General features: G+C 34.2%; 1 protein-coding gene across 5 annotated transcripts in view; it reads right to left on the bottom strand.

The window, feature by feature from the left end:
* The window catches only part of PDZ-GEF (PDZ domain-containing guanine nucleotide exchange factor), a 726,227-nt gene extending 713,502 nt beyond the window's left edge, over positions 1-12,725 (bottom strand). For 3 of the 5 annotated variants that reach the window (XM_072545152.1, XM_072545150.1, XM_072545153.1), the window contains exon 1: positions 12,562-12,724. The gene's annotated coding sequence lies outside the window, so the exon portion shown is untranslated. Of the gene's footprint in view, positions 1-12,561 lie in introns of all 5 variants that reach the window. The other 2 variants (XM_072545154.1, XM_072545155.1) reach the window with 1 other exon arrangement.
* Between the last annotated feature and the right edge of the window lie 2,121 nt (positions 12,726-14,846).

Genomic DNA, 14,846 nt, shown 5'->3' with positions numbered 1-14,846 from the left:
AAACAGGACGACCATTGACTAGATGGACGGGTGATATAAAGCGAATCACAACAAATTTGATGCAAGAAGCTCAAGAAAGAAATACTAAAAAATTTAATGGGAGACCTACGTTAAACAGTGGACAAATAATGGCTAGTTGATGATCGATGACGTCAATTTTCAACGTTTTACGATATATGGTATTGGTTGATGAAGGCCCGATTTGTAAGGATATCTGCATAGCAATGTATTAATGTATTCATTACTTAAATCTAAATTGTAATCATAACAATAAGGAAGTGAAGCGTAAGGTTAGTTATGTCTTCGTTAATTAACACTAGACACTATACAACTAAGCTATCCGTGTCGGTCGTAGAATTCTTTCAATTTAAATGAGATATCCCACGTTTCGACTTTGTTGCAAACTAGAAAACATTTGTAATATTTTATGTCGAACAACAAGTGTACGTGCCGTTGAAAAACATTAAATTATTCAATTAGAGGATATAACAATGTATAAATACTATGTTAATATGGGAATAAGACAAAATTATTGATTGTAATAACAATTACATTTTACCTAAAAAAATTGAGGTTTCAATTTCCACTCCCGAAATCGGACCTTTAGAAGGCATTTGATCGGGTCAAATAAAGGACGTTATCCACTTATTGTACGCAAGCGAGATACCTCTAGGAATAATCAAAACGATCGAAAATATCTACCAAAACAACACAATAAAAGTAAAAGTGGAATAAGCACTAACCGACCCTATTAAAGCTGACAATGGGATAAGACATGGAGATTCCCTGAGTCCCCTATTGTTCAACCCGATTATGGACGAAATAATAAAAAAGTAAGAACTAAAAAAGGATAAATGGAGTTTAAATATCTAGGCGTTACCTTATCTAAGGGTTCACTTTTGTCCACGGTGTTGGCAACAGCCACATTTGGATGAAAATATGTGAGGGTGGATGTTTTGCTACCATGGAAAATTCAAACTCTGATTATTGTAAGTGTTCAGTATTGTTAATATGTGCTTTAAATGATTGTATGTGTGTAGAGTGTTCCTGTTGAGTGAACGTGTATTGTGTGGTGCATATGTATTGTCTATGATAGAGAATGATGTGTATACAGGGTTTCTTATTCTGCTATTGTTGGCATGTTTTTGTTGGTAATTTCTTCTTTAAGTATTGGCAACCAAAGCCCGCTACATTCTGCTGATGGGTTTGCATTTTTCTTCTAAGAGTAGGATGGGGGTTGCTTCTCTGATTTTTCTCTTTTTCGTCTCTGTTTCTTTCATGACGACTGCTGCATCTTTCAATTGTACTCTCTGCTTACTGTCAAAGGTTTATCTGTGGTTTTTGATATATATTTCGTGCTCATTTATCCTTACACTTAGAAGTCTAGCGGTTTCTCCCATATAGAAGTTGTTGCATTCACAGGGTATTTTATAGATCCAGTTGTTTGATCTCTCTTGCGTGTTATTAGGTTTGGTTTTATACAGAATAGATCTAAGTTTATTGGTTGTTTTGAATGTTGTTGTATTGTACTTATTTTCTATCTGCTCTTACAACAAAAATCAGCTTTGGAATGCTACCAAAAGCTATATCCAAATAGTTTCACATTATAGAATAGAAATTGATGCGAATGAAGTAGTGGATATATTTAAAAAGAAAAAAAACAGAAGATTATTGCAAGGCGTACCAATATATAAAGGAACATTATTTTTTCTTCTTCTTCTTCCCCTTTATAATAAATTCTGCTCCTTCATTGGCGGATTAATACCTCTATAGAATTCCTCTGCCAATTGGTGACTTATCTCTTGCTATTTTGACAACATGGGTCTCCTTGATTCTGCTTATGTGGTTATTTGATCTTCACTTATTTTTCGATCTTTCAGCGTATTTCCTGTAATTCTTCTCAGTACTTTCATCTCTGCCGTTTCCATTATGCTTTGCGTTGTGACTGTGGCGAGTCTTGTTTCTGAGGCAATGTCATTATTGGTCTTACACTGGCTTTATAAATTCTTAACTTCATCTCAGTGTTAATGTGGCTGTTTCACCATATAGTGTTATTAAAGGACCCTGCCAGTATTTGTTTTTTGTACTTGATCTCTCACTTCTTTGTCGAGGTCTCCATAGCTGGACAATGTAATTTCCAGGTATTTTATTTCCATTACTTGTTCAATCTGATGCCATTGTTACTGATGCCATTAATTTCTATTTTACATCTGGTTGGTTCTTTGCTGATCACTATTGTTTTAGTTTTCTGAGATGAGATTGTCATATTAAATTCTTTTGCTCTTATGTTAAATCTGTGGACCAATTTTTGCAAACTCTCGTCATCTTGGACTATCAATATTCCCTCGTCTGCATAACAGAGTATTTTTATTTCTTTGTTTCCCATGCTGTATCCCTTTCCTTTGTTAATACTTTTGATAATTTCATCCATGATCAAATTGAAGAGCCATATTTCCTTTTGCAGACCGTAAAAATCATTTTTCATTTCTTTCAAAAAGCGTTCCCAATGATCATTTTTTATTTTTCTTACAAGTGCATGTGTTTCGTTTCTAATTGTCTTGTAATTATGGTATGCCTCTTGTGTTTTGGTTGACATGTATTATTTCAGGTATGTATGTATTTCGAACAATAGCGAGTCTCTATTGGGGCCAAACAGCTAAAGTGAAAGTAGGATCTACATTGACCAATAAAATTGAGATCAAGAAAGGGGTACGACAGGGCTGTATCTTGTCTCCTATTGTCTTTAATATATACTCAGAAGAAGTATTTAAGACAGCGCTGGAGGAAAGCACAGAAGGCATAAAGATAAATGGAGAAATAATTAATAACATAAGGTATGCTGATGACACTGTGATTCTAGCAAGTAGCATGGAGGAACTGAATTGCCTAATGAGTAAGATACAAAAAACAAGTGCACAATACGGACTCAGACTAAATATCACAAAAACCAAATGGATGTTAGTAAGCAAAACCCAACAACCACCACAGCAACTGATATTAGACAATGAAAGAATTGAACACGTGGATTCGTACATCTACTTGGGAACAACAGTTAACTCAAATTGGGATCAAGCGAAGGAAATACGTATAAGAGTAGAAAAGACAAGAGCATCGTTCACTAGCATGAAGCAAATTTTCACCTCTAAAAGCCTCACCCTACCTCTCAAAATTCGACTTCTGAAATGTTATGTATTCCCGGTTTTGTTATATGGAATGGAGGCGTGGACAATGACCGCAACAATGATGAAAAAAGTAGAGGCCTTCGAAATGTGGGCTTACCGACGTATATTACGTATATCCTGGACTGAGCACGTGACCAACGAAGAGGTACTACGCCGGATAGGTAAAGAGAGAGAGGTAGGAATAAGTATAAAGAAAAGAAAGTTGGAATACTTGGGTCACGTTATGAGACATAATAAATATAGAGTACTACAACTGATCGTTCAAGGGAAAATAGACAGCAGAAGGGGTCCAGGGAGGAGAAGACACTCGTGGCTCCAAAACTTGCGGCAATGGTTCGGATTGTCATCTGCTGAACTATTCAGATCTGCCGTAAACAAAGTCAGAATAGCCATGTTGATTGCCAACGTTCGGAACGGACAAGGCACATGAAGAAGAAGATGTATTTCAGGTAAGCTTTTTTCTTTTCTTTACATTTTTCCTTCACTTCTGTACAAAACCATAGAGTTCTTCGCCTTGGGAACGATTTATTTTTAGTTATATTTTTTTCACCAAGAACTTCTTTGGCCGAGGCTAAGATATTAGACTTAATTTTTGCCCAGCTTTATTGGACTCCATTACTTTCTGTGGTATATGTGTTTCTACTTTTTCGGTTATTCTTTTTTGGAATAGGTGTCTTGTGAAGTCATTCTGTAAGCTTTCGACTTTTATCTTTGTGGCGCATTCTGGTGTTTTGTTATCACATATATGTGTTTTTCTTCGGATTTTGCACAACACCAATTTATGAACACAATGACAATTACTTTTTTATTAAGCCTAAGTTTACTGTCTCACTGCTCGAAAAAGGACTCACCCAATAATTCCTTCCAGGAGCTTTTTCCTGTATCTATTTTTTCTTTCTTTCTAATGAGGCTGCAGCCCCAATCGAGCTTTGGTTTCCTCCAAACTATGCCTCCAACCTTGCCGGTCCCGCGCAGATCTTCTCCAGGTTCTCACGTCTAGCAAATTATGTGCGTCCGCTCCCACTTCATCCTCCCACCTCTTCGGTGACATTCCTTTTGGCCTAGCGCCCTGAATTTCACTATCTGGGTCTCTTTTTAGCAATCTTCCGGTCTCCATTCTCACTACATGACCAGTCCATCAAAGGCTCTGAAGTTAAATTAATTCTGAGATCAGTTCCTGTTTAAACAATTGGTAGAGTTTATGGTTGTACCTGGATCTCCATACTCCGTTTTCGTTAATAAAAAGTAAGTAGTACTTAATTCTATTTTTTACATCTAAAATATTTATCTTATCGTTTTATTTTCTTGACCCCTACTCCCCCCGATCATTAAAATTTATTAAGTAAATTTAATAAAATGAGCCATTTTGGCAACATTGTATTTATATTAGGCAAAATACAACAATCATTTAATTTATATATTATAATTAATATTGCTTTTTGAACACAGCAACACTATTATCTACAAAAAATAATTACATAATTATCTAATTGCCGATGCTATTAGTATTTCTATACAGTTACTTATTAGCCAAAGACGTGACAGGTACAATCGACCACCTGTCTAATATCTTCTCGCACACAGAATCATATTATTAGATGAACCGAAACCAAAAATCCCACGCAGATCAGGAAGGCTCAACGTGGAACAGGTAGAAAGTTAGATAAATCATTTACGGCAATGACTTTGGCTTTAAAACTTTAGCGATATGGTTCAGATAGCGTTGGTTGTTTGCAGCTATGACGTCGAATAAGTTACCTTGTACCTTGATATGAAAATCATCGCAAAGTTCTTATAAAACTTGTGTGGCTGATATATATTAATATGTTGTGGGTAAAAACACAAAGAAACTGTTTATATCTTAATATTTAACATAATAACGAATTTTGAGTCATCCGATATGACCAATGTTTAGTTAATTTGACTGATAGTTTTTACACAAATTTTAAAGAAATAGAAAGTTATTCTAGGACGATTAAAAAAATTAAAAAAAATTATATTAGAAAGTGTGTTCAAATATTGCCCTATTATATATATTCCATACTCAGTAGGTCTTCATTAAATCCTATTCTACGAAGAATTTTATAATACGAATAACACAGTACCCAGTAACAACAGTTAGATATCCATAAATCCTTTGAAATTTTAATAAATACATAAATTTAAAATATATTTACATTAAATTCATAAAATCCAAGGAATTATTTTAAAGGTTATGTGCTGATATTCAGTAGAAACAAGCGTAACTAATATTTCCTTTTTAGATAAAAATATAATCCAATACAGGAAAAAATATTATGTTGGATTATACTTATTTAAACATATTCTTGCATGTCTACGAAGAAATAGGAATATGTAATACTAATTATTATATATTTTTATCATCAGCAAATGATCCTTTTAACGTGCTTTCTTCAATAATGTGACCATCGTATAGTTAGAGCAAAAATAAATATTAACATGAAAGAAGAGAGAAAAAGGATTAAAAAAAAACAACGAGGATAGATGCCTTTAAGCTAAGAACAAATGAAGAGCAATTACGAGAGGTCTTAGCAGATAAGTTCGAATCTGATCCTTCACATAATCAAGATAAAATTGACGAGATTAATAAAAACATAAATAAAAACCTTCTCGCAGCAGGACTACAGGTCGCAAAGAAAACAAGGACTAAAGAAGATAAAATAAGCAATGAAACTAAATAGCTAATGACGGAAAGAAGACAACTTCTAGCGCAAAACAAACGCCATACTCAAGAATACAGAGAACTTAATAAAACAATTAGAAAAGAACTAAAAATAAAAAACGTGGGATCAGAAGTACTACCAAATATAAAGTGATTCGAAATAGAAAGTCTTTAAAAGAGCTAAAAAATAATAAAGCTCCAGGACACGACGGTATAATTGCCGAGCTCTTGAAAACAAGCAAGACATTAACAATCCCTGTACTAACAGAGCTATTTAATAGATGTCTCCATAATAACAAGATGTAAGACTCTTACACAAAAAAGGGGACAAATGTGATCTACAGAATTATAGACCTATATCGTTGCTCAGTCAAGTATACAAACTATTTATGAGAATTATTAACAACCGGTTAACCTACAAAATGGACAATTACCAACCGGTTGAACAGGCTGGCTTCCACAAAGGATATAGTACATCAGACCATCTGCTGACAATGAGAACATTGATAGAGAAGGCAAATGAATACCAACTACCCGTATTTCTTGCCTTCGTCGACTATGAAAAGGCGTTTGATAGTATCCAATGTGGGCCATAGAACAAGCTATTAATAATTGTAGAATAGATTCGAGATATAGGCAACTAATACATAATATATATGAAAATGCAACTATGATAGTACAACTAGACGAAAATACAAATCCCATCCCCATTAAGAGAGGAGTGAGACAAGGAGACGTAATATCGCCAAAACTTTTCAACCCTTGCTTTCAGCTTAGAAAGTTTTTTGCTATATTCTTTGCACAGACCAGATAATATTGCTGTCAAGCTACAATATCCATATAATATGGCAGCTACGACTACGAGATATACCCCATCTTGTATTGCTAAATTTTTGCTAATTTAAAGTACCCTTCCACCTTGTACTACCGATCTTACTCCCTTGAAATTCACAAAAGATGGAAATAAACTAGTTTTAAGATAAGTACACAAATGCGTCTTTCATTGTTAATATATTGCTGTAGTTCTGAGCCTTTTATTAATTCAGCATCTTCCGAGAAACAATGAGTATTGTAGCTTCCGAGAAACAATAGGTGTTGTAGTTTAAGTATCAAGCTACAATAATTTTTGTGTTTTGTAAAAGGGTAAAGCAATAAAAAGCATTGTTGCAATAAATTGTGTAAATACAAATCATGTTATGAACTGGTCTTAATTACTAAATATATCATTTTTCCCACAAAGCATAAAATTTATCATAAGTATCTAATGACCAGTAGCGTCTCAACCTCGGCAGAGGTAAGACGTATTTACAGCGATTGAGTTTGTATACACATGTACCTAATATTCCCTATAGTTTGTGTGGATAAATATATGTGACCACTTTGATAATAACTAACATAGATTATAGTATATTTCACCCTTTTTCAAAAACCTATAACAATTTTTAAGAAAGATATATGTTTTTCTTCTGAGAGCGAATTTTCATTAGAACAAGTAATTTTGGCTCTATAAAGATTTAATGATTCCCTTTTTAATATTGATGTGATTTGCTTTGGAATATAGATATCTGTTGTATCCTTCTTTTCTCCTCCATATCTCCACCACACTGTGGGTTTTAAATGTTGTTTAGAAATAGTATTTGTTTCGAAAGCTTTCATAAATATATTCGCAAATAATGATATGCATCAAGAATATCAAAGAGTCTAGCATAAAAATTTTTACACATAAAAATTCTAGTTATAAATACTTAAGAACTACAAGTCTTCTGGGGAGGATTACATCTTTCAGTTCTGCTGTAGCAGGACATGGATATCCTACTACTTCACTTAGCAAAAATATTCAAGATACTGACTATGGAGAAACGAAAGCCGTATAAACCTATATAAAGGATGATATGGACCTACCAGCTTTTTCATAAACCACATTTCGTAGGCTAGTAAACGACATAGGTTTTGAACATAGTAAAAGAGGTCGAGATTTGATAATTATGGAAAGAAAAGATATCATATCCTGACAAGTGAGAAGTGAGACACAAGTACCAAACATTGAGGAAGAAGGATAATATAAACATTGTTTATACCGATGAGTCTTGGACTACCGTCGGTACTTCAGTCAAAAAGTAATGGAGGGACACAACGATCAAGAATCCACGAGATGACAACATAAAAGGGCTCTCTACTGGACTGAAAGCTCCAACCCAAAGAGGTCTTCGGTTTGTTCTTCTTCATGCTGGAAGCGAAATTGGTTTTGTGGCATGGGCCGAATTAAGTTTCTTGGCCAAGAAGGGAATTACCACGGCGAAATGGACGGGGATTTACATGAAGAATGGTTTAAGAAGACGTTACATCCAAACTTGCCGAAAGACAAAGAAAACATTGTCGTTTTGGATAACGCGTCATCCCACTCACGCAAATTTGATTTCCCGAAAAAATTGTGGAACAAAAGGCAAATCAAGGATTGGCTAATGGAAAAGAACGTTTTCTTCGAGGAAGGTTACCTAAAAAGTGAATTACTGGATACTGCGGCCGCAATTAGAGGCGAATACGACAAGTACAAAATTGAAACAATTGCGGAAAAATATGGCGTTAAAATTTTCAAACTCCCGCCTTACCATTGCGAGCTGAACCCGATTGAGATGGTATGGTGTGGTGTAGAATCAAGTGAAAAGGTATGTGGCTTCAAACAACGTCGATCTTAAAGAAAAAACGGTAGAACGGTTGATGAAAGTAGCTTACCAACGCGTATCTAAAGAGCAGTAACATAATTATGTAAACCATGTCAAGACAGTAGAAGAAAAAATGTTTTGCGGTGGACAATTTGCAAGAAGATAGTGAACCGGTAATAATTAATATAGAAGATGATTCAGAGGATGAGGACGATTTAGATATGGATTGCGATTAGTATTAATTAACGAGAAATATATCGTACAGTACATTTCAGTTATGATCTTCTTGTGTACTTTATGTATAATATATTTATCGTGTCGTATAGGGTAATCTACTTTTTTTTTGTATATATTTATATAAGTATTATTTTTTTTTGTTTATCCTCTTATTTAACTCAGTTAAATTAATGAATAAAGATTTTTGAAACGAAGAGCGTACGGTCCTGATTTCTCAGTTTATCGCCAAACTACCACACAGCGTCGTAAGACCAACACTGCATTTTAACTGTGGCTTCTACTATAAGAAATCTTCTTCTTCTCATTTCGCCGTCTCTTTTCGAAGGTTGGCGATCTAAATGGCAATTGTAGTTTTGGAAACTGCTGCGCGAAAGATCTCTGCGGATGAGCGGTCGAACCATATCCTCAGGTCTTTCAGCCACGAGTTCTGGCTTCTTCCTACTGATCTTTTGCCCTGTACTTTTCCTTCCAGTATAACTTGAAGTAATTCATATCTTTCGCCTCTCAACACATGACCCAAGTATTGCATTTTCCTCTCTTTGATTATTCTTAGTAATTCTTTTTGTTTACACATGCGACGAAGTACCTCAACATAGTAGTAGTGGGTAGATTCCATGGGTAGATTCCATGGGTACAAGTAACTCTTTGTACCCATGGAATCCTCAACATTCGTCTGTAGGAGATCAGTAATCTATTATAAGAGCTGCATAGATTTTCTCAATAAGGAGTGTCTATTACCTCTACTGTTATCGATACATTAAAAATCTATTTAAGAGAAAGACATAAAATAAAATTATAAATATTGTTTCATTATAGACAATTACATATAATAAACTATAATTATGTAAATTTAAACTACGAAATACGTCAATTTGAATACAATGACCCTTATTGTATTTAGCATATAAGTGTTTTATTGGAAATTTATTATGAAGTGCTTACTTATTTTCCTCAAATTTTATGTTATAATAAAATTTAAAGGATTACCAAAACAGATAGAACCATATTTTATTCCTTGCAACGAGTGCTACCATTATATTGAAAATGTACTTGCTCACAAAACAAATCCTAACAGTGATTAATCAATTTACCACATGCCGCGATTATAAGATTGTAAGAACAAAATTCAACATTTATTCTACGCTAAAACGAACTAAGAAAATGAAGATAAATAAAGAATATACCTGAAAAGATAAACCTGAAACTCAACAATAGAGATACATTAAAAACCTACAAAAATTATAATTACGAATGCGGATAAATCTATAATAGTTGGAAAAAATATATTTAAGATCTAAAACAGAGCTGTACATTTATGAATATGTTATTAAAAGCTCATTCACATATGGAAGCGACGTTAGCTTCGAAGTCAATTGCACCACATCTACAGGAAGAAGAAAAAGAGCCCAGGAAAAAAACCAGACATCAAGTGATAATCTAGCCAATGGAAGAGATCGGAGAGAACAACTGGATTAGATAGAAAACTATAAAAACGAGAAACATAAGACGACCAAAATTGCTATGCACCTAAACTACTTAGACATAAATAAAACTGTCTTAATAACCTGAAATAAATTTTTATCTTCTTTTATATTATTTAGACTGATTTAAATGAAAAAATCATATTTATTTTATAAAGTTATTAGTTTTTAATAATTGTGCATTATAAAGTTCATTTAGTGGAGTCCTAAACTGTCATTTGTCCGTTTATTGCACTCTGAATCTCATACTCATAGTAAAAAAGCCACACTGCGACCTATAAGACATATTGTGTCCCTCTTATCTTGTCTTCTCGGATAGTTTCTGAGTAATTAGAGCAACTCACGCAGGAAGTTTACCATATCTAGGCACATAATCTTACGTAAATCCTAATCTTTTACCTTATGTACTCCATCAAACATTTTCTGAAGTTCCTTTATTATTATTTTTAAGAGCTTTCTCAGTCTTTCGGATAAAATACAATTTTTTAAGCAATGTTTGATTTAATTTTCTTTTGATTTTTTCCAGGATGAAACTGTTGCCAGTTCCAGAAAATAATTCCAGTTTAATAAAAGGTATTTTTGTAGTTGTTCTGGTTAATTCATCGTCAATGTCTTTTCCCCTCATTAGGATTCATCAACATCACTTTGTGGATCTTGGCCTGCTCACAAAGAAGTCGCCAACTCCTGCCAACTTTGTCCAGTGTCCAGCCCATCTAAGTCTCTGCATTTTAACGAATTTCACAATATCTGGATCGGTGTATAACTGATATAGTTCAAAGATGTATCTTCGACGCCATCGCCTATTTTAATTTACGGCTCCAAAAATCTTTCTAAGAATTTTTCTCTCAAAAATACCAAGAAGTCTTTCATCGTTTTGAGATAAGGTCCACGTTTCAGCCCCATATATTAAAACCGGTCTATTTATTATTTTTTAAATATTTCTGGAGACCATAAACAGTTTTGTTTGCTATTGCTATGCGCCTTTTTATTTCGTCGCTTGTCGTGTTTGTTGCGTTTACCAGCGATCCAAGATATGTGAATTCTTTAACTTGCTCAAAGGTATGGTTGTTAATTTGAATTTTCTGTTGGATATTTCGGGGATTTTTAGAAACCAACATATATTTGGTTTTTTCCTCGTTTACCACAAGTCCTAATTCACTGGCCGCGTCCGCAAGCCTTGTAAAACACTGCACCATGTCTCTCATACTTCTGCCGACTATAACTACATCATCTGACTGCCTTTTCCAATGCAATATTAAAGAGGAGATACGCCAGCGTATCCCCCTGTCTTAGACCATTATTAATGTCAAAGAACTTTGAGTTTTCTCCTTCAATTCTAACGCATCAGCTTAGTTTTTGCATTGTTAGTTGGGCCAACCTAACTAACTTAGGTGGGATCCCAAAGTCTATCATTGCATTGTATAATGCAGTTCTTTTCACACTGTCATAGGCTGCTTTGAACTCGACGAAGAGATCCTCATTAGGATTCCTGATCTTAAAACCATTAGTAACACATCGTCATATATAACCACAACTACCAAAGTAAAGTAAACGAAATCTCAATCAATGTTCTCCCTACAAGAGTAATCCACGATAATTCTTCATGATAATGATCTAAAATAATTCGTTATTATTCTGTTAAAAATAAAAATACGCAATACAAAATTCATTGAAATGACCTTCCATCAAGATCATAAAGAGAACCAAAGTTCAAGATGGTATTCCAGCTATACTTAACAAAATTAAGGAAAAAATCAGCTTCTTCTGCACCTTTATTTTCTGTTGCAACTTTCTAGCTCACCGATTCAATTCAAAATATCCAAAATTATTGCAGAAAATTACATAAAAGCAAAAACAGACATTGAAGAAAACACAAACTTTATTATCAAATACAACAACTAAAGTATTCACATCCAAATCTTATGACATTCTATAAACATACTTTTCCAATGTTTCTTTATATAAAAATAGCAGAGTACATATTTAGTTTGTCTCTTTTACTGCTGGGTTTGTTATTTTGTGTTACATATTTGGATAAAGAACAACTTTGGATGTGATAACCAAGAAGTAAAGAATTTTATTAAATTTTGTGATAATATTCTCATAAACAACACATCATAGTTGCTTATCAGTAAATGTAAATGTTTTATTACATAGAAACAAAAACAACAAACAAAAACATGTAAATTAGCAAGTTGTATATAAGAGCACCTATAGTAAGAAAACAACCTGTCACAGTTATGTAAAACGAAGAAACCTCCGACAACAAATTTATTTTACAACTTCGTACAACAATTTTATAACTAAAACCCTACCTTAAATCTTTTTCTGGCAGTGGTATATCCCTTTTTGGGCACTAATAATCACCACAAATTCGAAAACAAACCGCCGAAATCGAATCACAACACAGACACGACGACACCAAACAGACAATCAAGGGTCGACTTGCAAACTCTCACACCGCGTTGGACGTTCAAGGTAAACTAACGCTGAACCGCTAAAAACTGAGTTCCCGAACTTGCGAGCAAACGGTGAGCGTGCATGCCATCAGCGGCGTACTGAAAGAACTTGGATGAAGGCGAAATCCAACTTTACATAATCAATGTCTTTGACATTATACTTATGTGGAATAAAATTCCAAAATAATTTTTGATACCGTTATGATATGATACCGTTTTTGTTGTAGATGCCTAGAAAACTGAATGTTCCACGCAAAATTGGCAAGACGTCTGCTGAATAGATGATGTCCAATGCTGTTAATGCTGTTATTGATGGAATATGTTCATTAAGATAAGCCGCACAACAATTTGATGTCAAATTTCAAACCCGTCAGAGATATGTGCAGAAGAAAAGAAATAATCCTGAAAATTTACCAATCATTATGCAACCAAATTATTCGGTGAACAAAATGTTAACAGACGAACAGGAAGATATTCTGTCTTCTTCTTTAAGTTCCATCTTCTATCGAAGGTTGAAAATCATCATGGCTATGCAGACTCTGTTGACTGCAGTTCTGAAAAGTTCTGCACTACTGCTTTCAAAACATTCCTTTAAGTTCTTAAGCCAGGATATTCTTTTACGTAAGTAAGATATTCTGTGTAACTACATTAAAACTTACAGCAATATGGCGTACGGCCTAACCACCGTAGCTGTAAGACGCATGTCATTTGATGTAGCTAAAGTAAACAAATTTGAAGGTACCAAAATCATGGACAGAACGTAGAGTGGCCGGTATGTAGCTTGGCACGCTTAACTTCTTTCAACTGACACAACGTTCAGCTGTTTTTTGATAATCTTCAAAACATCCTAAACAAATATCCTATTTTAATTGAGAGTTTACTTATTTTTAATATTGATGAGACTAGCACAAAAACTGTCCACGACCCCAAAAAAGTTGTGACTGAAAAAGGCATTTCTTTCTTTCTTTCTCCCCTTCCTTTTACCCTATCAGGGTATCGGATTTGGGCTAGCTATTTTAATTTCCATTTACCTACCTCTTCCATTCTTTTCTGTTTCCTGCCATTATTTTCAATTCCTCGAGTGATTTTTGTTTAAGTTTTCCCGCCTCTCCTACTTGCTGTATCCATTTTTTCTTGGTCTGCCTCTTTTTCTTTTTCCGATGTTTTTTGCTTCATAAACTTTTCTTGTTATTCTATTGGATTGCATCCTCATCAGATGCCCATACCAGTTCATTTGTCTCTTTGCTATTTTGTTCATTATCGGTTCCTGGTTGGCCATTCTCCTAATAGTCTCGTTGCTTAATCTATCCCATTTTGTCTTTCCAACTATCCTTCTTAGATGTCTCATCTCCATTGCGTTTATCCTGCTCTTATGTTTTTCCAGAATTGTCCAGTTTTCACTTGCATAGAGCACAGTCGGTATCACTATTGTGTTATATATTTTTATTCTTGTTTCTCGTGCAAGTTCTCTTTTTCCCATTATTGGGGCTAACGCATAATATAACTTGTTTGATTTCTTTGCTCTATTTGTTACTTCCCAGTCTATTTTTCCGTCATTAGTTATTATACTTCCCAGGTATTCGTAAGTTGTTACTATTTCCAATTCTGAGTTTTTACATTTTATCTTTATTTGATTATCTTCCTTATCTCCTTTGCCGCTGATTATCATTATCTTACTTTTTTCCTCGTTTATCTCCATTTTAAGTTCTTCTATTTGTTCTACCCATATATCCATTAGTTTCTGCATTTTATTCTCGGAATCTGCTATTAGTACTATGTCGTCTGTATACATTAAGGACACTATTGTTACCGGTTGTAATCTGCGGTAAGAAAAAGGCATTAAACAAGTAAATAGCTGCAGTAGTGGTGAACATGGTGTACTAGTTACCACCTGTTGTATAATATCAGTCCTTGGCACATACTATCCACCAGCGATGGTGTTTTCACGTAAATTCTTTAATGAGCATATGCTTAATGGAGCACCTCGTGGTACCTTGGGACTAGCTAACCCTTCAGGTTGGATGACAGCAGAACTTTTTTTACAAGTATTAGAACATTTTATCAAATACAGCAGCAGTTAAAAAAAAAAACGTCGCTGCTAATGTCTCCAACATGAACTGCATGTGAACTGCAGCAAATTA

This window comes from Diabrotica undecimpunctata, chromosome 9 (genome assembly GCF_040954645.1).
Source record: "Diabrotica undecimpunctata isolate CICGRU chromosome 9, icDiaUnde3, whole genome shotgun sequence".
NCBI classification, from domain to species: Eukaryota; Metazoa; Arthropoda; class Insecta; order Coleoptera; family Chrysomelidae; genus Diabrotica; species Diabrotica undecimpunctata.
The sequence above is the reverse complement of the archived record's forward strand: the minus strand, read 5'-3'. Positions and strand labels throughout refer to the sequence as shown.